Here is a 22,364-nt window from a genome sequence, read left to right on the forward strand (position 1 = left end):
CAATACCAATTCAGCACTGCACTATACATTAACTTCCATGATAGTTTCTGTGGGAATAATAATCAATGAGCTGCTAGCCAAGGGAAGGAAAAACAAGCAGAAAAACAAATTTAAAAACTTTAGTTGAAAATGTTTTTAAACTTTGCCTGACTGTGGTCCTATTACAGGGTTACTCAACAATGTAGACATTCCCTGTCATGAAATCTATAGGAATTTGGGAGCTTGGAGACTTTTATTCTATTGAATTTAACTAAACCCCATCAATTAATACAGGACATAAGATCAGACTGAGAAAATGACTCAACAGGTAGACGGACAATGTGATTTCATAAAATCTTTTTCTTTGGAAAGCAATGAAAAATTATAGCTGTGCTGGGATACTTATTGTCTGACTTTAGGAGCCATATCAGTCATCATGTTGGTTGTTATGCAAATAACCTTGGGATGTCTAGCTCTGTAAATGTCCAGCTCTGTTAAAGTAACTATAGTTACACAGGAGGCGTAGGCACCTCAAAGTTGGTTATTGTGCCATTTTAAATTATTTGTTTTGATACTTTAAAAAAGCTCATCATTACTTCAGTCATAATCATGGAACTGAGGCGTGCAGTGGAGTGACAGGAAGATCCCAGATCTCCTGTAGCTGAGAGAATGCCAGGAGCAGGCACATGAAGGTTGGATTAGATGATCCTTGAGGTCACTTCCAACCTGGAATTCTATGATAATGATAATGAAATACTCAAACTCAGAAAACAAAATTACTTTGAGACCTTTTATCTTATATTTGTGTCCCAAAATTATAAGTTTATGGCCCATATTCCTAATTCTTTGGTGATTATTTGTTATCACCCTTAAAACACCCTTAGCCTGATGAAAACAGATGTTAATGAAATATACAAGGCCTTTAAAACCAAATAAAATTTCTATGTGTTTGGGTTTTTTGTTTAGTTGTTTTTGGGGTTTTTTTGGTGTGTTTTGTTTTGTTTGTTAGCACTCCAATAGCCTAAATGGTTTTGAACTGACCACTTCGATAGAGTTAATAAAAATAAATACCCGGTAGTATGCTCTGAAAATTTTAATGAGGAGCTTAGACTAAATCTGTGTAGTAAATTACTCTGAGCAAAGGGATTCAGTTAAGGACTGGAGTTTGAACATCTATATAGTTTAATAGCCAGAATGGTCTTTGCATGCTTTTGGCCTTTTCCAACAAACAGTTGCCTAAATCTCTTTTCAAAATGTAGTTAGTGACTTAGCAAGGATCAAGACTCTTTTCACATAGTTATTTACTTTGTCCGTGGCCTTACTGTGAGGTTGAGTTTAATATTTTATAATATTAAAATTTAATATTGTGTAGTATTGAATACACAAACCATTCTATCTGAGGTGGCCTAAGTTTCAGAGAAGTTAATGTTTCCTAGAAAATACCCAGAGTACAGCAGAGGCAAAGTGAAGGATTAGATTAGTGAAGTCAGATGAGATCACCCAGAGTTTAAGCAAAACCAGTATTTGAATCAGAATGGTATTGTGAAATATGTATGGAAAATAAAGCCAGAAAGTATAAAGAGAGCAGTAAGAGGAAAGAAAGAAGTGGGAGAGAACAGGAACACTACAATTAACAGTGTAGGTAGAAACCACTCAGAGACCTGACAGGGAGCTTGAACTGTATTTGAAAGATTGCATGTACCTTTTGTATCATTGAATATTATTTTTGTTTCACAGCTGCCACGTTGCTTGACTAACAGAAACATAATTAAATCAAAACAACCAAAGTGGAAAAGAAAGGAATTGAAAACCTGGCATTTTAAAATAACAGATTCCTTTTTCCAAGTCTTGTTATACCATTTATGAACAACTCCTTTCTGCATTAGAAGCCTGTGGTTACTTAATGTATACTGTTGTTCCGTTAATGAAAATGGTCAGCACCTTCAACTGAAATCCACCCACTCTGTCAAGTTCACATACCTCATGTTCCCTTTCCAAAGTTCCCATTTTCCTGTTAAAAGGCCATTAATGCACAGGGGGAATGACAATCTAGCTGAGTGTGGAGAATAGAAGCAATCATTACAATTACAAACATCTTAGGCTTCAAGGTTTCTCATGCGATATCAAACTTTTATTAAGAAATTAAGGTGAAACTAGGTAAAGGCATCATTTAGCTGAACATCATGAAAAATTCACAAGGTTTAACAGTTCACAGAACAGCACTTTTAGGGACATGGAAGGAATCCTACTGTTAGGAATATCCTAATCTACAGAGTCACCATTTTCCTGAACATGAAACACTTTCAAAAATCTAATAAAAAAGTTGTAATCTTTCTGAGTACCTCTTTACTTTGCCTAAGATCTTCCAAGTACAATTTATAAAGCCACCACCTTCTTCAGAGTCCTTCATAACCGAGCTGTATTGATTACACTGGAACCTCACAGATGTGTTGTATTGTATGAGTCACCCTGTTTAGTACACTTGTGCTGCTATTTTGTGCACTGCAGCAATGGGTAGGAACTTCAGCTTTCTCATCATTACCAATTGTGTTTTGAAGGGAATGCTCTGTACCATGGACTCAAATTGCTCTTTACTGCTTCTCATTTCTCATTTCTCATTTCTCATACCTGTCTCTCTGTACTTCACTCAAGATCTGGAATGCAGAAGATAAAAACAAAGACTGTGAAAAATCCAGATATACAGGATGAGCTGTGGTTTTTGAAAAGATCTGATGATTCCTTCTGATGTTGGAAACAACAGTAAAGTTTCCACAGACTTCACTATGGGCACAAATATGCTTCTTTGTATCATTCTCTGCCTCTTATGTCCCTTCATTCATATGCATGAACAGTACCTTAAGTCATCCATATTCATATTTTATTGTGTACTTTATATCACAGAGAGTATGTCTGCGTCTGCAATCCTATTTCATTGGTCCTACTGTGAACACATTTTCTCCCTTTCAAAAATATAATAAAAATCACTGTCAGCTTACAATCAATCACAAATTATGCAAGTGCGTCATGGTGTGACTGGAAATAATCCCCATGGATTCACTGAACAAATTGCTGCACTTTGGAACCCTTCTAAGTTCATTTCTTTCTAGGCCTCACAGAGTTTATTTACCCCATGTAGTCCCAACCCCCACGCAGCTAAACCTAGGAAGTCAGTGTTTCCTTGCTACAACCTATTAGTGTTGCTATTGCATCTGTTAATGTAAGTGGCATTGTGTTAGTAGGAGCAGTAACACAGTTGCAGTGGCAGGATCTGTGATAGTAGAACAAGAGAAAAAACTGGTTTAAGGCTTTGACCCTAATCTGTTCAAAGAAACTCCCAAGGATTTACACTAGTAGCTCAAAATTATCTGTGTTCTGCTTGGGGGAGTGAGGTAGTTCATAATGAAACCTCAGCAAGTTCATCTCAATAGCCGTGAATCATGCTGAATAACCAGAGTCATCTTATTTTTAAAGCAGTTTGCCTTTAATGTTAATCTTGTGTTTCCATCTATTCTATGAACAGCAGTCAACAATTTGAGTGGCATTAACTGTCTTGGTGGCAGATGTGTATCAAGAAATAGAGGTTTATAGGGGACGAGGTGTTGACAACTGAGAACTGGCAAAACAAAGTAAGGCTTATAATCAACAACTGCAAGAAAAAGTATTGACCCACTATAGTCATTTCAGATAGTAATCATCAGAGCAAGGCAGATCACACATTGCATAGTCCTAACCCAGTGGTCTCGGCAGACACATCCATGCCTCTACCATGATGAACAGCTGCTGCTCTTCTGGACATATCCCACCTATTTTCACTCTTCAGGAGTTATTAATGTAGTTCTATTTTTATGGTGCCTTTAAAAACCCATAACAAACTTGGAAATGCACTGTCTGTACAGCTATCAGTGCCTTAGATAGGTAATTTATGGCAGAGACATCCATAGTTATCTCTCCATTAGTTGGTTGGTGCATTTTTTCATCACTGAAACAGCTGAGGACGTCTAAATCAAAACATGCTCAAGATTCTGGGGTTTAGAATAAATTCCAGAATGGCATATGGGCTTGCACCAGATGTTCCAAAACTTTATTGGAGGAGAAGCTGTATTACCAACTTCAGTGACATCTTTACAGGGCCTCTGGGAGAGGAGGAGCACTACTGTACATTTTAGAATATCACTGTTGCAGTTGTGCCCCTGATGAAAAGTAGAATGGAAAGCATAAGGGGAGGAAGGACTCTGAGTGAAAGAGACAAAGTCACTTAAGGTCTGTCACCATTAAATATGCTTAGCCATGTTTCTCAGCATGTCCAGGCATATTTCTAGCCCTTGTAAGCTAGGCTCCCCATATGTTCCCAAACAATCATTTTAAAATACAAGTTTACTTACCAGACAAGATTCCCCAGTCTCTCTGAGCTCTCTTACTGTTTGCTTCATTTAAAATGACATTTAATTAAATGAACAAGGACAGACTTTGTTTCTCCATGGGAGTGGGGTTATATACAGTATCTTGATGAGTTGTTAAAAAGAAAGGAAAAAAGAAACTGGAGTGGTCAGAAGATAATTACTTTTTATGCCTTTTCAGACATGATTTCCTTTTCCAGACAACAATGTTGAAGTAATGTTGTTGGAAGACATTTGTCCTAATCATGAAGTTTCTAATAGCACTGAAATTTGCAAAGGCGAAAGAAACTTCCATTCAGCTCCTGATATATTTTCTTCATATGATGTACATTATTTTCAAGATTTTTTATTTTGTAAGGTAGTGCAGGTTATCCAGTCTAACTTGTAGCTCAAAGCAGTGGCAGCTAGGGCCACATCCAAGTGGGTTTGGATATCTCCAAGGGATGTAAACTCCACAACCTCTCTTTACCATGAGGATGGTGGATCATTGGAACAGGTTGCTCAGTGAGTTGGTTGAGACCCCATTCCTGGTGATATTCAAGGTCTGGTTCGACAAGGCTCCAAGAAACCTGATCTAGTGGAGGATGTCTCTCTTTACTGAATGGGAGTTGGGCTAGATGACCTTTAGAGGTACCTTGCAAACCAAAACATTCCATGATCATATGACATTGGCCTACCCTGAATCTTTTCTCTACTGGGAAATGATATAATGAATTACATCATGTACAAAATGTTCAGAAATACGATTTGAAACCCACTCTTTCTTTTTTTTGAAATTTCAGGGGTTTGTTGTGGTCTTGAATTTTTTTCCCTTTCCTTCTATTTTCTCTTTAAACCAAAAACACAGTTATTGTTAAAACCTGTTCTGTATATATTGAAGACATATATAAAAATTACAAATACCGTTTACTTTACTTTAATGATTGTTGCCAATGATAAAAGTTATTCTCCTATATGTAGTTAAGAATTGGAGAAAAGAGAAAATTCTACCTTTCATAAGAAAACTAAATCAAAAAAAGATAATTTTGATCTGAGATAATACTTGTGCCCAGTGGTCATAGAGTTGATTCTATTCAGTTGATGGTAGATTTGATCAACTCTAAAAACTCGCTCATCATTACATTTGCATGAATTCCCAGATTAAAATTAGGCAGTTTAAAACTGGATTCATAATCTTCTGAGGGACCTCATGTATGTGAGGCTGTATGCACCTTTGCATTTGTCTGTTGTACAAATCCAGATATACAAACAGGCTTCAATATGATTTGTCACACTTAGGAATACTTTTTGTTAATAATATCTGATGGACTGAAAGAGTGGAAATAATTCACCTCCAACATTTTTCTTCTGGAACCATCTATTTTCTAAAGATCTAAAACTTTCTCATTGCTTCCTATTTTATGGAGCAACCACATCTGCTAGCCAATCTCTTGACTGTCGAATTACTTACACTGGTTAATTATGTATGCAAGATGATGAAGAAAATCTCCAGGGAGATATAAAAAAATAATAACAGATTGAGTGGCTACAATGGAGGCCAAAGGAAATTTCAATTAATCAGAGAAAGGTCTTCTTATGCAAGATCTTTTTAACTGAGACACATCATGTGATTCTTAGAAACTAAAATGACTACCTTTTTTTCCTGACAGGGAAAAGCTAGAATGCCCAATTGATTATCTTAGAAGAAGCAATTTTTCCTGAATTTTTAATATTTTTTTTTTTTAGCAGCTCAGTTCATGTGAAGAAGGAGAAAGCTAAGGTGTTGAAGTTATGGACAGAAAATGGTACTTATTGGTACTTACCATGTTATAATCTCATTATCAAAAGCAGCTATCACAGAATCACAAAATCACCAAGGTTGGAAGAGACCTCAAAGATCAAGTCCAACCTGTCACCACAGACCTCATGACTAAACCATGTCACGTATATTACAATGTGTCTGCACACACTGCTCAGACAAACTGTACCACCTGAAAACTGGTAACATTGAACAGAACCCGCTGTAAGATATGGAGGTTCACTTCAGACTTGCTTGTTACTTTGCGGAAGTTGTCTCTGCAGTTCTTTGGCCAGTTCATCCCACCTAGTTCTAAGTGACTACACAAGACAGCTCAGAAAATTTGGGTACTATTTGAAATGCCTTCATAAACATTACCTGATCACCAACCAAGAAGTCAGATCCTTCATAGATTCTGTGTCAAACCAGAATTATTTTTGTGTTCCATCTTGCAAATTCATTTTGGTGTTACACCTCTATTTCAATGCAAGGAAAAATGGTTGCACATTGACACTGAATTACTTAAAGCCTCCCAGCTGCCAGCTGTCCTGCTAAGGCAATACTGTAACCTGTTAGTTGCTAAAAATTGTTATTTAAGATTAATTTTCTTTTATCTTTCAGGACATATAGCACTTATTAATTTACTATCAAAGTTTCCCACTCTAACCTGTCATGAAGTAAGCAGCTTTTAATTTTTCTGTTACCTGTGTAACACAGTATTAACATTGTTCACAATGAAACACAAGGGAATGGGTAGCATTGCATTAGTTTTATATGACAAGTGTTCAGTTGTGGGGAGTCTACAAGACTGTCTTCAGTGAGAAGCCACTGGAAGCTTCCATATGTCTGATAATGCCAATGCCAGCTGGCTCCAGGTTGGACTCACTTCTGGCCAAGGTTGACCCTATGAGCAATACTGGTAGCACCTCTGTGATAATATATTTAAGAAGGAGAAATTCTGCTGCGCAGCAGAATTGCAGACAGAGAAGTGAGAATATATAAAAGAAGCAACTCTGCAGACACCAAGGTCACTGAAGGAGGAGAGGAAGGCAGTGCTTCAGGGGCCAGAGCAGAGATTCCCCTGCAGAGTTTAATGAAGACCATGGTAAGGCAGCTTGTCCCCTTGCAGGCTACAGAGGTTAGCAGTGTAGTAGATACCATTTTGTGGTGGATCCCACTCTAGAGTAGGTGCAGGAACTTGAAGGAGGCTGTGACCCCATGGGAATCCCATACTGGAGCAGGCTCCTGGAAGGATCTGTGAAGCTGTGGAAAGAGAAGCCCACACTAAAGCAGGTTTACTGGCAGAATTTGGGAACCCATAGGGGACCCACATCAGAGTAGTATGTTCCTGAATGATGATACCTCAAAGAAAGGACCCATGTTGGAGAAGTCTGTGAAGGACTCTGTTTCCAGTGAGAAGGTCTTCATGCTGGAAAACAGGAATGGTGTGTGGAGTCATCCTACTGAGGAGCAAGTTGTGGCAGAAACAACATGTGATGAACTAACTGTAACCCTCATTTCCCATTTTCCTGTGCTATGCATGTTGTGAAATGGTCCCACTGTCTTTAAAATCAGTGACATGAGCAAGCCTGCACTCAGCCCACTGTTATGGAGAAGTTCTTGAGACAAATACCATTTTTTTTTGTTTTTTCCATTGAGCATCTGTTGTATTGACATACATCTGTAGCTATAAAATACTCACAGAACAGTTCTTTGAGAAATGACCAGGATGTATTTAGAGAAGATTTGTGGCCCATAGTGTAAGGGATTGTGAATATTTGTCTTTTAATTGTGATTTTGCACTCCTATATGCCACCAGACTTCAGCTTTTATACTCCTGACTTACTTCATGTTAAGTAAGAAGGGAATAAGGCCTTCATAGCTGAACAGAACAGATGTGTGGTTTTAAATGACTGAAAATTATATTTTTTCACTGTAGATTAAACATCCTCCTACTGCTTGTTAAATGCTCTTTTTCATTTGCTTGATTGACTACAGATTCAAATAGTCTTCATTTTTAGAAATGGATATCCTTAGATGAGGTAGTCTCAGCATTCAGTAGTATGTTGTTGTCAAGTCTTCTGCAGTATAATTTGCTTTGAAATTTTCATCAACAAAATATTGTGTAGAATGTGAGCAATAAAAAAAAACCAACCCATCGGTGTTGTTTCCCACAGGCAGAAACTAGGTAATATAAACCAAGAAAGCTCTACTGACAGGTGAAATAAATTTACATCATTCTTTGGATCTTGTTTTTCCATCTTAGAGGGGGGAAAAATAGAATTTCTTTGTACATCTCTCTTGTTTTCAAATTCATATTTCACATAAAAAACAGATCACATTAACAATAGCATCCACTGGGAGAATCAGGGACATTATGTAAGTCCTATTTTATGTCTCCAGAATTCCTGCACCTGAAAATGGACAGAATTATGATTTATTTATTTATTTATTTTTTGGGTAGAAACCTTGAATCCCTTAGTCAAGAAGCAGTCAACATGTAATGTCTTATTCAAAGTCTTTTCAAGGTCAGTCTGTTCAAAATAACAGCAGAAGGTTGGGCTAATGGTGATAGTCTCTTCCAAAACTAACATCAGAGTCCACTGGGGAGTCAAGACATCTCATAAAGTCTAATGGCATTTTGGCATCTGTTCTAAAGAGTGTCCCTGCTCCTTCCTTCCTTCCCCTTTTCCCCTTCTAGTAGAAGAGCAGCAGCTATATGACAGAAGGCTGGAAATGTAACCATTAAGCAGGTAACCTGTGGTTCCTTTTACTATTTTTTTTTTTTTAAATCCTTTCTGCTTCTAGAGTTCACATAGCTCTGTCAGGATGTCAGTTTGAATGGAATAAGAACCAATTCAGTTGATTCCCTGGCAGCTTTCTAGAATGTGATTCCTGCAGAGGTATTCATAGATTAGTTAGTGTCCTCTACAAAACCTCTAAATCGTATATGGGTTGGTGCCACTTATTCCTGGATTAAATTTATGCTTTCTGTAGCTAATGTCAACGCATCTCAATATAGTTCTCATTCAGAGACTTTGGTAACCAACCACTAAGGGAATTATCAAGGGGATAGAAAGAAAACAGCTCTCAGAAGAGCTGATTCATCTTTCAGAAGCTTGCACAATTCCTCTGCATATATTTTGACAGAATACAGATCTCTTACATGCAGCAAAGCTCTGTGTGTATCCTGGATATTTTTGCACTGTATGAAGCAAAAGTAAAGGGAGACATAAAGTCATGCATACTAGCTTTGCTTAAAGAGACCTCAGCTATTAGCTTAAAATGTGACATATGTTCAGCCTCTAATCTTCTGCTCCCTGATGAGAGCATCGCCACTAGATACAATAAGGACAAGAAACGATGTGGGAACTCAAAATGAAAAGACAGAGATGTGCGCTCTATCATAAAAGACAAGCTGAGTGCACGAATGGCTCCCAGTGTACTATGTGAACACAGAGCTCTACTTGCAGATTTTCAGATGAAGAATTGATTTTCTTCAAAAAAAGTTGCTGATGCTATCTGGATTTATACTTTGATCTGTTCCCCAAGTCACTAAGAGCTTTACACTGCCAATTCACAAGACCAAGTTATAAAAACTTTAGGTATCTTGGTTTAGATTTTCTTAGGAGGAGGCATAGTTCTAAGGAACAAATAAAACCTCTACCACTCTCTATTCCAGATAATTTTGAGCGCAAATACAGCTCAATCATCATATTGCAAAGTGATTTAAAAGGGGCTGACTTAAAACCACACAAAACCTTTTTTCAAGTGTTTCCCATAGTTTGAGAACTTGATTTCTACATTAACATTCATGTTCTTCTACTTCTCAGGTGTAGTTAATAGAGGAAAACATAGTCTGTACTATGGACTTTATCTCCACACTAGAGCAATACTTTGCTCTTTAGACTAGTAACACACTTCTCTATGAGTTAGTGTACTAAGGGTTAATCTGCTCATGTCTTCTAATTTAAAGAAAATCAGATTTAAAGAAGTTTTGATTTGCTAATGGCATGTAATTAACTCTCAAAGTGAGTGTTAGGTATTAGGGATCAATAACAGCAATATAATAGGTGAATCACAATATTAGAATCTTGTGAAGTATTAATAAAACTGTATTTCAAATATCTTTCAATATCTCATTCCAATAAATTATAATCACACACAGAGTCATGAAAATACACTCACATAGACACACATCTGCTGTCAAGAAGCATGGATTACAAACACACCTCTGCTTCTGGAACAGCAAGATCCTCATTTAGACACATCTCTTTCTGGAAATGTGGGTGCTTTTGCTTCATTTGTGTTTGTGCCTTTCCTTACCATCTTGTAATACACCAGTAGGAAAGTATGTGTCTTGTTCATACACATGCCTCTATCAGCCTCCAGGATACTCAAGTTCTTCTGAAATGGCACCAAGGTCAGCAACCACATAGATTTCCTGTGGTGAGTCTTGGAAAGCCTAAGCCATCTGGACTTCTCTATACAGGTATTAGTATCCATCTGTGAGCAGCAAGGGTGTCACTATAGCCAGTGGAGATCTATCAGTGAAGCTTTGTGGTGAACATTGCTGATTTGAAGCAGGCACCCAGAAAATCCATTCAATTATTTAAATAGATGCATCTAATCTCATTTCAGACATGTTTTATAAGTGTTACACTCATAACTATTGTTCCTACACATGGAAATCAAAGAGATTGTTCCTCTATCATATCTGCAAGCCCCATATGGAGACCCCATTTGGGGATCTACAACATTCAAATGGAGCTGTTTGTCTGTGCTTAAGCAGCTAAATCAAAACTCTTTTGCCTAATTGAGTAGTTCTCAGATCCAGTGGCTAATATGCATAGATCTCTAAAACATGGCATAGCTGCTCAAATGAAAAAGTTTTCATCTAGGCTACCTAAAATGCTCTATGATATCTATCACTGGTATGTAGCTGCTTCTTCAAAAGGATATGAATCTACCACAGCCTGTTGTGGATGTCTTCAGACATTACTAATGGCACCAAACAGTGACGTGTGTTCAGGTGAACCTATTAGTCATTGCCTGTAACGGGAGCTTGGACTTCTAAAGCAGGTGCAGATTGCATACACTGGTTTAGATCTCTGCTCCCAGCCTTTCTTATCCTTCCTGACTCCTCTTCACCACTCTTTGTCATATTCCATTAATATAGATTCCCTTTTCTCACCACCCTGCTAGAGAAATACAATAGTAGATACAGCTTTGCTTACCTCCTGCAGTTTAGAGCTGCAGTGGCTACTTAATGCATGAAATCCTTAATACATTTAGGTGACAAACATAAAATTTAAACATACGCAAAGGGAAATTTCAGGGTAACATGCCCAACATTGGGTTAATTTTTGCAAGCATGCAAGTATTCTTTCACTAACTCCAGAATGCACACTACAAGAAGTAAAGTTCATCTTTAATACAGTTTCTGTAAGAGTCTCACTCTGAACAGAATAATGCCTTATTTCCTTTTGCATTTCTTTTATTCTTAGAAACAGATGGATCATTTCAGCTGAATCATAAATCAGATTGTGGCTAATGATTAAAGTCAGGAAAGTCTCATGCTTTTGAAAATGGCATCTTATTAGAAGATATCTATGGGTGTGCCATGTACACAAATCATTAAATTGTATATAAAATTTTATAGTATCTAATATACAGAATAGGAATAAGAATGGGGATTAATGGAAACAACTGGACCAGAGGCAGACTGATTTGAGGCTGTATTTTTATTTTTTTATTTCAGATTCTTTAGGTTAGTTTTGACATTATTTTAAGAATATTTATTTTTTGAGAATAACATTTCACAGTTGTAAGTGAGCAATGCATAACCTGGTCCTCGTTAACTTTAACAACCAGATCCAGAATGACTGAAAACAACATGTGGGATAGAACACTGAAAACAACATAGAAGACAACCTGGTGTTTTTATTATTTATTAAATACCAACATTATAACAACTGTAAATTTTGTCTGGGGTTCAAAACAGCTATACAGAGGGCTGAAATATTAGATTTCTTTTTCACATGTCCACTGGCTTCTAAAGAAAATGAATCTCTGGACTTCAGAAGGTTTCATTCCTCATCCTTTTAAATATGAAACCAAATTCATTCCAGACTGGATTTATTGATTTCAATAGTACTATTCAAGCAGCATGAATCATTTCACCCACCTTGCAGCCACGAATAGTTTTGACCTGATGTGCATGATCTTGCACTGATTTATGAGAATGAGTTTTCATATGAATCATGAAATTTTTCCTGATATTTTGAGGACTATGTAGATGTTTAATTGAATTATACATTTCGAGATGTATGAAATAGTACTATAATTTTCAAACTATTTGTCACAGTGTGAGCTTACAAAGGATACTGATTGTTGTGATTGAGCCTTTTACCATAAAGTGAATGAAATAAATAAATAAATTCTACTTCATATTTTACAGCAATAGGAATGAGAGAAAATGGAGTTTCTCACTACTCTGAGACTCATATTTTCCAATGCCTGAAGAGCTTTACATGACCCACATTCCAGCACTGAATGAAAAGTTGGGCAGCATTTTAAAATGGTGTTTGACTATGGAATAAAAGGAATGGCAATGTAGTGAGGATAAATCATAGAAAGGACTTCTGGCTCTCAAAGGATTCAGGAAATGCAAAAGACAAAAAAAACCTGCCAGTATTTAAGCAAGAAATTACAACATGCTGAAGTCAGCAAAACTATTCATTTGAAACTGTCATAAGAGTTCAAGTTGTACAAGAAGAAAATATTTCAAGAGAAAGAAAAAACAAATAGGGGGGGAAAAAACACGTCAAATATCATCTCACTAAAAGAAAATCCCAGGTTACAGCACTCACAGATAAAGATAACAGATATGTCAGTGATAGAATTCATCAAAGAGATGAAAGAATTCAATCAAGGACTAGCTGACAAGAAAGTACATTCACCATCAAACCTTGATAGTGATGTATAAAACAGAGAGAGGGCAACATCCTTTGAAGCACCGTGGAAAGCTGCTAAATATACATTTTTGGATCTGGAAACTATGAAAAATGAATGGGATTGCACAATGTTTTAAATGGATAATTTTAAAGGATTTACAGAAGTTATGAATATTGTGAGAGTACTGTGCCCCTTAAAGAGATGTTTAATTCATATTTTCTAGCTTCCTTTTATTTATTGTGTTTTTTTTCCCAGAAACCCTCAAAGCGAAACCAATACAAAGATAGTTTGCCTTTGAGGAATGAGAGCACATCTTCCATTTCTCCAGAATTTGAAAAGTTCACAGTTTTTCTGCATTTTTATGTTGGTGTCCACATCCCTCCAAGAGGAAGAGTAAGGCTGTTGTCCACATTCCGCATGTAACAAACATGCTAAAGTATCATGCGCTAAAGTTTATGTAAACTTGTCTCTAAGAAGAAGACCTCATCATCTATTGATATAACCTCATCTGTTTTTCTAAGATGATAATTTAGATCTAAACCTAAACAGTGTGAAGAAAACAATTTGAAAACAACTCTCATTTGAAGATTTCTGTGTCTTTGCAGTGCAGTGCTATCTTAATTCAACAAAATATTTCAAACGCACCTCTCAAATATGGCCCATATTTCAGGTCACAGGAGCTGTTCACATTTATTTGAACTGAAGTTCAGTGAAGGGACTGAGATCTTACAGCCCTCCACTTCCTGAGTGTAGGTTACTGAACACATACAAAGTTAAAAGAGAGGAGGACAGACCAAAATTTTTAATCAGCTGAAACTCCCGTGCCTCAGTGAGAGCTTTGCTAAGGTTAGTACTACCAGACTTGGCTCAGCTCCTGTGCCAGTTCTGTGAACTTTGCTTAGCTTCAGGACAGTTAGAGTTCAGAGGTACAAAGGTACTTCAGAGATCTCAGTGCTGATAACCTGAGGCCAGACCTTGAAGGTTTTCCTGCTTTCTTTCTCAGCACATAGGCAGGCAAACTTTTACCAACACTGAGAGCTGACTAAGCAAACACTTCAGGTAAGGAACAAAAAAAATGTGTTGCACAGATTGCAGTGGGAGTTTTGCTAGATAGGATTTCAGCATTCACTTCAGACGTGGCAAAAACCAATAAAAAATGTTAACCTCAAAAATGTCAACACCACACCAAGTTTTATTATTAAAACATTAGTAAAGCTGATTAGAACAGCTCTATACTGTGTCCAATACAAACATATTACACTTCCTATGTAACATTACATCTTAAATGCAGTAGGTAAACCATGTATGGGGAAATGTTTCAATACTGTGCCGTATGCAGTTACACTAATCTTAGTCCTTGTCCTATGACACAGTTAAAGTAAATGAACTTAGAGTGTATGTAAATCTAATTTAAAATTAAATAATCATATAGCTTGTTCAAATGTTACCATTATGAGAACAATTATCATGATGAAATTATATGTACACAGGGAGTCTTGATGATAGTGAAATATTTTCTTAAATGAAATAGTGCCCAGAAGGTTTAAAAATGCAGCTCAGAATTTAAATAAGAAGAGTTTATTAAAACAAAAACAGTGTTAATTGCAGGCTTTAGTTTTGTAAGTGCTGCAATTTTCAGCTTTTGCTATGCTATTTAATAAAGTCTGTGTTATATTTTGCATTGAATTATACAAAAATAGATTATCTATGCTAGGACACAGCCAAACTCTGTGAGGTTCTTCTGCATTTATGTATGTACAGAGATGTCCCAAAGGAAAGTAACCATCTCTTTTTCAGTTATCATGGAAGGTAGAAGTTTTGGGCACTTCAGAGTGGTAGGACTTCACATGCACGTGATATGTGACAAAGAACAGGTTCAAAATAATGTTATACTTAAGCAATGAACCAAAACTTACACCAGAAAGCTTTGCATAAGAGATTTATAACACAAATATACTTGGCAAATTGTTAAGTAGCAGTGGTAAAATGTAATAAGCACTTCTGAGTTTTTCCCTAGGATTTGGATAAGTAACTTAACAAAACATAAGGCTCCGAGGTGACCTAATTGTGGCCTTCCAGTATCTGAAGGGGGCCTACAAGAAGGGTGGGGAGGGACTTCTCAGGATATCAGGTAGTGATAGGACTAGGGGGAATGGAATGAATCTGGAGGTGGGGAGATTCAGGATGGACGTGAGGAGGAAGTTCTTCACCATAAGAGTGGTGAAGCCCTGGAATGGGTTGTCCAGGGAGGTGGTTGGGGTGATTGGGGTGCTGTCTCTGGAGGTATTTAAGACCAGGCTGGATGAGGCTCTGGCCAGCCTGACCTAGTGTGGGGTGTCCCTGCCCATGGCAGGGGGGGTGGAACTAGATGATCCTTGTGGTCCCTTCCAACCCTGACTGATACTATGATACTATGATACTACGATTTTGGGATAAATCTTTTCCATGTCATTCACTAATTCACAGAGAGGTATTGCTAGCTGCCATGAATGGTATTCACAGCTCCTTAAATACGGAAAAGGACAAAAAGGCATAGTCTGACACAGACATTGAGTCTAAATGGCACAAATCCTCACAAGTGGCACAACAGTTTTGCCGTAAAAGCAGTGTCAAGGCCAATGCTACCAGAGTTGGAAAAGCATAACAGCGGGTCATGGGGCAAATATCTGAGGAAGCTTAACTTTAATTTTGCTGTAAAAAGGTATAAATTCAAGGTATGGCTGTAAACATCAATTGTTTGTAAACATCAGCTGTTTCACAGTAACATAGTCTTTGCTTTTGCTCTTCAGGAAGGCTATTCACATGACTTCTACTGTGTCTGTTTTTCAGGGAACTATTCAGATAGCTTTAGTGTCATGTAAGGCTCCTGGAGTAACCACTCTGGCATCCAACTCATCTATCAGAAATGTCAGTGCCTCTTGTAAATGCTGTGTAACATATTCATGCCCTCAGTACATATAAATAGTTGTGGTAATCTAATCTGTAACTACACATTTGTGTTTCATCATCCAATTATCTTTCACAATGGTTCCTATCTCTGAAGTGGAGTCCATTGTTGTTCAGATAGTGGAGAGCAGCTAAGGACCCTTGTTTGTTTACTGACACATGAAATTGCATGCGTATTTTGGCTCTATTTTGAGAATGAAGTCAGACTGAATGTACTTTGTTAGATTTACATCTGAATGAAAGTTCACAGTTCCTTTCCCTAATGCTCAACCATCTTATAATTCCCATTAAAATATCTGTTATTGGATGAAACAATAATTTGTTTCTCAGTAAATTTTACCATGTCTGGATTTTCTTCTCTCCATCTGAAAACATGATTATGACCTGAGATACCCAACAGAAAGGAAACTAAGGGGAGAAAGTGGATTTAAAATCCAAACAAAAAAAAAGAAAAAAGCAAACAAAAAAGTGTGTTATGCATGATATCACAGGCTACAACTACATTATAAAATTAATCCTAGAGAATGCACCTAAGGACTGGAAGTCAGTCATTGATACTGGGTAATTGATTAGGCATGAATCCTAAGCAATTCCTGAGTGGTTCATGAATAAACGCATAGTACGAACCATTTTCAGCAGGTAGTTTTAATGTCACAGAATCACAGAATTTCAGGGGCTGGAAAGGACCTCAAAAGATCATCTAGTCCAAGCCCCCTGCCAAATCAGGATCACCTACACCAGATTACACAGGAATGTATCCAGGCGAGTTTTAAATATCTCCAGAGAGGGAGACCACTCTGATTTTAAGGTTTTAAGGTTAAGAAAATGTAAGAATATTAGCATGAATACTTCTGTTGTCATTGGCCTTAGGTGTCTGAGAAAAGTCCCAAACATATTTACTAAGAGTGCCAGAATTATTTTCACGCATGAGTATGCCCCACATCTCTGATTACTCTGTTTCAGAGACTGAGGCAGAAAATTTTGCATGTCCCTCCCACAAATAAACCACACTCAAACCAAAACAAAAACCCAAGAAACAAACAACTTAAAAACCCCCCACCAAAACCAAAAACCTGGAAATATGAAGATGGAGGCACTCATGCGTTTCAATACCTCAGTTCATGAGTAGGCAGGCACCCAAATCTTTCAGATAAACTCCACATGGTCACATTCCTTCTAATTCTTCAGGATGCCTTTGACAGCACAAACTGGTCTCTCCTTGCACCCCTTGTGCCAGGATCAGATTCTACCCTTTCAAGTGACAAGTTCTATGAAAAGTTTTGTGCAACAATTCCACTGGCTCTGACATTGGAGACATGGCTGCATGGGACAAGAGGGATCAGCCACTGAGGTTTCTAAAACTATGTTATAGATGCTGTCTCTGCCACCAGACATTGTATGACCAGAGCTGTACCAGGATTTGTTTGGTCCACAAGGTTTATTAGAAGTCCTCATTGACACATTTATGCTGCTTCTGTAATCCCAGCATCCTTTTGTAAGCCTTGACTGAACTGTCTAGACATAATAGTTTCCTCACTGATATCTAGTCCTCTAGTCCTGCACTGTCTCTGTAAACATCTGAATCCTTATTATCTCAGCTTGTTTAAAAGAAATAAAAAAAAATCTTCTGGACTTCCATTCTTTGAAGGATTAAAACTTGGAATTTGTTAATCATTACTTTCTTTTTTTTTTTTTTTATATATATATATAATATATTTTTCAGCTAATGAGACAAGATCCCTAGGTGTATGTAGATTGCATGGAAAATTCATGCTCTCTCAATAAAGAAACAGTTAATATATTTTTTTTCTCTTGACATTAAATCTATTATTCATGTCAATATTACATGGATGTAAAACTGTCATTAGAAGATCATTACAAGAAACTTCTTTATCCGAGACTATTCTAGGAGAGCTGATAATTGTTATTGCTAATAAAATAACTGCTAATACTTGGGTTTTAACATATAATTACGTGGCAGGAATACTTTGCTGCCATTTACTTACACAACCCATGTAATAACCATATAACTAAATTAGAAATGGATGAGATGGATAGTGGAGATTAAATCCAAATTTACCCTTTCTGATGGTATGCAGAAAGTTCTTGCAGGACTGACTGTATAAAGAGCGGGCAGTTAGTTGGGAGAATTTCTTTCAGCCTTGTTATAGACATGGGTGATCAGAAGATGAACAAGTTGCTTACACTAGGCTGGTTAATGTTGCCAGCAGTAAAGCTGAAGGCTCCTCTGTCTACTGCCAGGCTTATGCTGCTGGCCCCTGCAGAAACCCCCTCTGTACCTGTGACTAAAACAAATATAGTGTATATAAATATGAAGCATAGAGAGAACATTCTCTACTTGAAGTTGTTAGGGTGTAATAAACATTTTATTTTCCACAAGATATTGTGAGTGTGTCAACTTTAACTGACGAAACTGAAGTATGAAGTGAGAGCCAGATTAAAAGGATGTCAGACTCCTGTAACATGCCAGTGTTATTAAATATATACTTACATGAGTATAAGAATAATATTTATGTAGCTATGCCATACACCATTTCATTACCTTTTCTCATTCTGTTTCTCCACTCTGGAAGATGTGGAGTGCCTATGTGTGAGTGCCTATGCATATATGTGTGTGCGTGTTTGTGTGTGTTAAGATCATTATTTTATGAGAGAGAAAAAAAGTTATTTGGGTGAGTTCGACAAGATATCCTTGCTGAACTAAGAGTGAGGGATTTTCAGAATCTGTATAATCCTGTAGGTAACAGGGGAACACATCTCACTCTTTACAGCGCTGCTGTGGTGTATCATAGACAGTTTTAGCTGGGATTATACTTAGCACCTTTTATAATGATCTGGAAGAGGGAGCAGGTTAAATCACCTTGTAGATGACACTATGGTGGGAAGTGTTGCAAAATACAATGTAAGGAGAGAGAAACAACAGAAGGGGCCTAAAAAAGGAGATTAGAAGGAGAGGCAGGAAATGAGATTCAAGCAGGGAAAATGCTTTTGTGGGAAAGAAACAACTCAGAACTCAGTTGAAGCTGGGGAGTAATTTAAAGTCTGATTAAAAGCCTCTTGACATTAGTGGAAAAGATGCACACTGATTTTAATGGTCCTTGAAAGTGATGCTTTTTTAAGCACTTTGAGTTCCTTTAATGAAAGAGGCAATATACAGCAGGTCTGATCCTGTGGGGAGAATTTGTAGTCTATGCCAGTAACCAGAAGAGTCAGGGAAGCATTTACAGAGTTATTTGGGACTATTAAAGTAATAACAGCATTTTTATTCCCTATTCTCTGTTTTCTAACCTGTCCCCCATGTTCCTTGCAGCTATGGAGGTGAATAGGGCATAGTAGGACTACTTCATGAGCACAAGATACCTGTTATGTATGCAAAATTCCTAAAGATCTTGCCTGACTAATCTGATAGCCTTCTATGAAACCATGACCAAATGGGTAGATGAGGAAAGAGCAGTGGATGTCATGTACCTTGACTTCAGTAAGGCTTTTGGTAACATCTCCCATACTACCCTCATAGAAAAGCTCAAGAAATGTGGCATAGATGGTTGGACCGTGAGGTGGATTGAAAACTGGCTCAACAACAGAGGTCAGAGGGTTGTCATCAGTGGCACAGAGACAACTTGGAGGCTTGTGGCCAGTGGTGTTCCCCAGGGATCAGTTCCCCTGGGTCCAGTTTTTGTTCAATGTCTTTATCAATCACCTGGATGAGGGGCTTGAGAGAGTCCTCAGCAACTTCACTGATGGTACAAAACTGGGGGGCGGCTGACTCCATGTCAGGCTGTGCAGCCATTCAATGAGACTTGGACAGGCTGAGAGCTGGGTGCAGGCAAACCATATGAAGTTCAATAAGGACAAGTGCAGGGTCCTGCTTCTGGGGAGGATTAATAATGCCAATATAGGTTAGAGGCTGCCCTGCTGGAAAGCAGCTCCATGGAGAAAGACCTGGGAGTCCTAGTGGACAGCAAGTTCTCCATGGGACAACAATGTGCCCTTGTGGCCAAGAGAGCAAATGGTATCCTGGGGTGCATCAAGAAAACTGTGTCCAGCAGGTCTAGGCAGGTTCTTCTACTTTGCACTGGTGAAACCACACATAGAATACAGTGTCCAGTTTTGAGCCCCCCAGTTCAAGAGAGACAGGGACCTGCTGGAGAGAGTCCAATGCAGAGCCACAAGAATGATTTGGAAACTATGCCCTTCTAATAAAAAACCCTCTTTACTGGGGTTGGAATGCTGCAATAGGGAACATTGTTTCAGTAGCGTGTAGTACGGGCTATGTATAATAACTGCTTGGAGGATGCCTTGCAGCACACTTTGTAGATTCACTGAATAGTTTATGCTGTACATGAAATATTCAGAGTCCTTTTCATTCACAAAATATTAATACAAATGATTTCCCCATTTGATTTATTTGATGGACATGATAGGGTGTAGGCCAAGGTATGCATTTGAGGCAGGAAGTGTTCATCCATGTCATGAACACTACAACATATTTTTTTTAAATCAAGCATATACGCAAAGCAGGAAAGTTGTCTTCAGTATTAACATAACCACTAGCTCATCTGGTTGCTTATGAACTCTAATTAAAGCCCATTTATTAATTTTAATTATGCTACATGCTGAGACATTAATGAAGCAATCTAAAAATGTTTTTCTTTAGTAGCTAACTTGACCCCTATAATAACTATGTATACTTCGCTTCAGTGTTAGGTGTATTTAGCATCTCTCTACAGAATGTTTGTGTACTGTCAGTATGACGAATCCATTTTGAAATATGTTTATGTGTAGTATCATATTTCTTTAAAAAAGGTATTTTCTCTGTACTATTTTGAATGTTTTTTATTTATTTACTTATTTGCTTCTCTTTTATATTTTTTTCTTGTATTTTAACTTTTCCTCCTGTGGGTTTTTGTTGTTATTGTTGTTTTGTTCCCTTTTCTTTTGGGTCTCTAAAATAAAGATATAGGAAGAACTAAGTAAAAAAATAAATGGATTAAAGAAAAAGGGAAATATCTGACCTATTTGAAAAATGAGCACTGCAGAATTCAATGCAAAGTAAACAAAAGGGGGGGGGGGGAAATGTGCTCCCTTTTTGAACACTTTTCCTAAAAAACACAAGAAGGGAGTTAATAGCAATTATTACTTTCAAGTTTTAATTAACAGGAAGCATCTCAATGAACATGCACATGTAAGCTTTTAAATTTTGTTAATTGGAAAAGTAGGGATATACACCAATGTTGCACCTCACTGAATCCAAACAGTTCTAAGAGTCAGTGAAACTGTGATAAGAAACTCTGCTATTTGCAGCCATGCAGAAATGCCTGCCTTAACCCTCTCTGAGGCGTTTTTCTAGTGACTTGTTCACAGGATTTTATTCAAAATCCACATCCCCCAAATGTGAAAGATTTTATCTTGGCTTTTATCTAGCTTCATTCTACAAATGCAAAAGGTCTTTTAGTTTATTACTTTATACCAAGGCCTTTTCCCATCTCAAGAAGCACCTACACAAGATGCTCAGGCTTTCCTGACCAGCCCCTTCGCTCAGCAGGGTACCTGGGTGATTGGTGACTGCAATGGAAATTTCTCTGTCATATTTTCCAATATGGCTGTATTCTTTCTTATCTTGTAGGAGAGAGTTTGTTTCTGCTGACCATGTTGTTGCTAGCTTCCGTCAGAGTCAGCTAGCTCAGAAACACATCTAGAGGCAGTGACATGTTGGAGAGAATCACTGACAGCAGCTTGCTGGGGCAGTCACATGACTGGCTCTGCATCATCTCACCAAGCAACTGCATAGCATTCCTGCTAGGCAGAATAACCACCTCTGCTTTTTAGTCCTGCATGCCAGCTGGCAGGCAAATGCTTGCACAGGAGTAGGGAACTTCTGCTTCCAAGAAGACGCCTGCATGAGTGTGACCTCAGGTGATGTCCATAGAAGAACACCTTGCAGGAGGGGATAATTGCCTTCTGCTTGGTGTGCTGTTTCTAGAGTCAGAGACAGTGATAGCTTCAGATGAACCCATCTGAAGAAGATCTGAAGGGGGAAAAGGAGTCAGTCTCTTAGTGCAACAGAGAAACACAGGGATGGCATGTGTTGCATATCAGGTAAATGTGGTGACATTCAAAGCTCCTTCAGCTCCATGTCAGAAAGGTACGTTTTATGCAGTTGTATACGCACTGTCACAACTAAGTCAGTCCTAAACATCTCTAAAGTACGGGCAGTGAAGCAGCAGTTTTTCTGTCATGTTATATGACTTGGCATGTGATATAAACAAAACAGATTTTTTGGACCC

This window comes from Dryobates pubescens, chromosome 14 (genome assembly GCF_014839835.1).
Source record: "Dryobates pubescens isolate bDryPub1 chromosome 14, bDryPub1.pri, whole genome shotgun sequence".
Taxonomy (NCBI): domain Eukaryota; kingdom Metazoa; phylum Chordata; class Aves; order Piciformes; family Picidae; genus Dryobates; species Dryobates pubescens.